The 2,394-nt window shown below is 35.7% G+C and overlaps 1 pseudogene; it reads left to right on the top strand.

The window, feature by feature from the left end:
- Positions 1–1,270: 1,270 nt before the first annotated feature.
- Positions 1,271–1,810, top strand: LOC133084685 (large ribosomal subunit protein uL23-like; annotated as a pseudogene).
- The last annotated feature ends 584 nt before the right edge of the window (positions 1,811–2,394 follow it).

The following is a 2,394-nucleotide window of genomic DNA, read 5'->3' as shown; positions in this document are numbered from 1 at the left end:
TCTGCGCGTCTAGAGCCCCCACTTGATGCAACTAAAGAAAGCCCACGTGCAGCAACAAAGACCCAACGCAGTCAAAAAAAAAGTCCCAATCTGAGTTGTGTGGTTTTCACCAGCATGATGCAAATTAGCCATCAACTCACTAAAACATGCAATATAAACTCCCCCAAGCTGTGTTGATTATGTACCTAATGTTTAAAAAAAAAAAAAAAAATCCCAGCAGGTTTTTTTTTTTTTGAGGAAAGTGATGAACTGATTCTATAAAGTCCTATGGAAATGCAAAAGATGTTGATTAGCCCAAACGACTTAGAATAAAAAACAAAATCGAAAGGCTAACAATACCTGAATTCAAAACTTAATAAAAAGCTAGACATCAAGACAGTGTAGAACTGGCTTAAATATAGGCAAATAGACCAAAGGAACAGAATTAAAAGTCCAGTATAGACATGGATAGATAGATAGATGATAGATAGATGATAGTTAGATAGATAATAGATTTGATAGATAGATAGATACATAGATAGATATAGACAACACTAAAGGCAAATTCAATGGAGTAGGGATAATCTTTTAACAAACTGTGCTGGAACTAAAGAATACTCATAAGTAAAACAAATGAGCATCAATCCATACCTTAAACTAGAAACAAAAATTATTCCAAATGGCTCATATACCTAAATGTAAAACCTAAAACTGTAAAACCTCTAGAAGAACACATGGGAGAAAATTTTTGTGACCTTGAGTTAGGCTAATTTCATTGGTTAGACAAAAAATATGATCCATGAAACAAACAAAACATCTATAAATAGGACTTCATCAAAATTAACAATTCCTATTCTTTGAAAGACATTGTTAGGAAAATGAAAGTATTTAAAAGACACCATTTAAAAAATGAAAAATGAAGGCACAGACTGGTAGAAAATGTCTGTAAATTAAATATCTGATTAAAAGAAATTGTATTCAGAATACAAAATCTAGTAATAATTTTAAAAAATCCCAACAAAAAGTGGACAAAAGAACTGACATTTCTCCAAAGATACACCGATAGCAAGTAAACACACAAAAAAAGATGCTCACCATCAGTAGTCACTAGGGAAACACAAATAACCATAATGAGATACCGCAACAAAACTATTAAAATAGTTAAAATACTGATTATACCAAGTCTTGGTGAGGATGTGGAGGAACTGGAATTCTCATACACTCAAACTGAATGGAAAATGGTAGAAACCACTTTGAAAAACAGTTTTGAAGTTTCTTAAAAAATTAAACATGCAAAACCCTTTTCACGAAGATAGCGCCGAAGGCGAAGAAGGAAGTCCCTGCCCCTCCGAAAGCCGAAGCCAAAGCAAAGGCTTTGAAGGCCAAGAAAGCAGTGTTAAAAGGCGTACACAGCCACAAAAAAAAGAAGATCCGGACGTCACCCACCTTCCGACGGCCCAAAACACTGCGGCTCAGGAGGCAGCCCAAATATCCTCGGAAGAGCGCCCCTAGGAGAAACAAGCTTGACCACTATGCCATCATCAAGTTCCCCCTCACCACCGAGTCAGCCATGAAGAAAATAGAAGACAACAACACACTGGTGTTCACTGTGGATGTCAAAGCCAACAAGCACCAAATTAAACAGGCTGTGAAGAAGCTCTATGACATTGACGTGGCTAAGGTCAACACCCTGATCAGGCCTGATGGAGAGAAGAAGGCATATGTTCGACTGGCTCCTGACTATGACGCTTTGGATGTTGCCAACAAAATTGGGATCATCTAAACTGAGTCCAGCTGACTAATTCTAAATATAAAAGTTTTCACTATAAAAAAAAAAAAAAAATTAAACATGCACTCACAGTATTGCCCAAGAGAAATGAAAGCATATCTTCATACAAAGACTGCACATTGCACATGAATATTCAGAGTGGCTTTATTTGTGATGACCCCAAACTGGAAACAATTCAAACATCCATCAGCTGGTGAATGAATAAGTAAAATTTGGCATATCCATGAAATGGAATACTATTCAGCAATATATAAAAATAAACTGTAGTGCACAGAATGCTCTGAATGAACCTCAAAATAATTATGCTGAGTGAAAAAAAGTGAGAGAAAAAAGTCCATGCTATAAGTAATCATTTATATAAAATCCTAGAAGATGCAAATTAATCTATACTGACAGAAAATAGATGAGTGGTTGCCTGGGATTAGGGTGTCAGGGAGAGGCAGAAGGGAAGTATTACAAAGTCATGAAGAAATGGTGACATGTATGTTCATTTTCTTGATTGTGGTGATAGTTTCATGGGTATATGTGTTCAAATTTTATCAAAATTTACACAGTAAATATGTGCAGTGTATTTCATGACACCTGTACCTCAATAAAGCTGTTCTTAAAAAAGACTACAGCCTTGA

This window comes from Eubalaena glacialis, chromosome 2 (assembly GCF_028564815.1).
Source record: "Eubalaena glacialis isolate mEubGla1 chromosome 2, mEubGla1.1.hap2.+ XY, whole genome shotgun sequence".
NCBI classification, from domain to species: domain Eukaryota; kingdom Metazoa; phylum Chordata; class Mammalia; order Artiodactyla; family Balaenidae; genus Eubalaena; species Eubalaena glacialis.
This window is presented reverse-complemented; position numbering and strand designations above follow the sequence as displayed.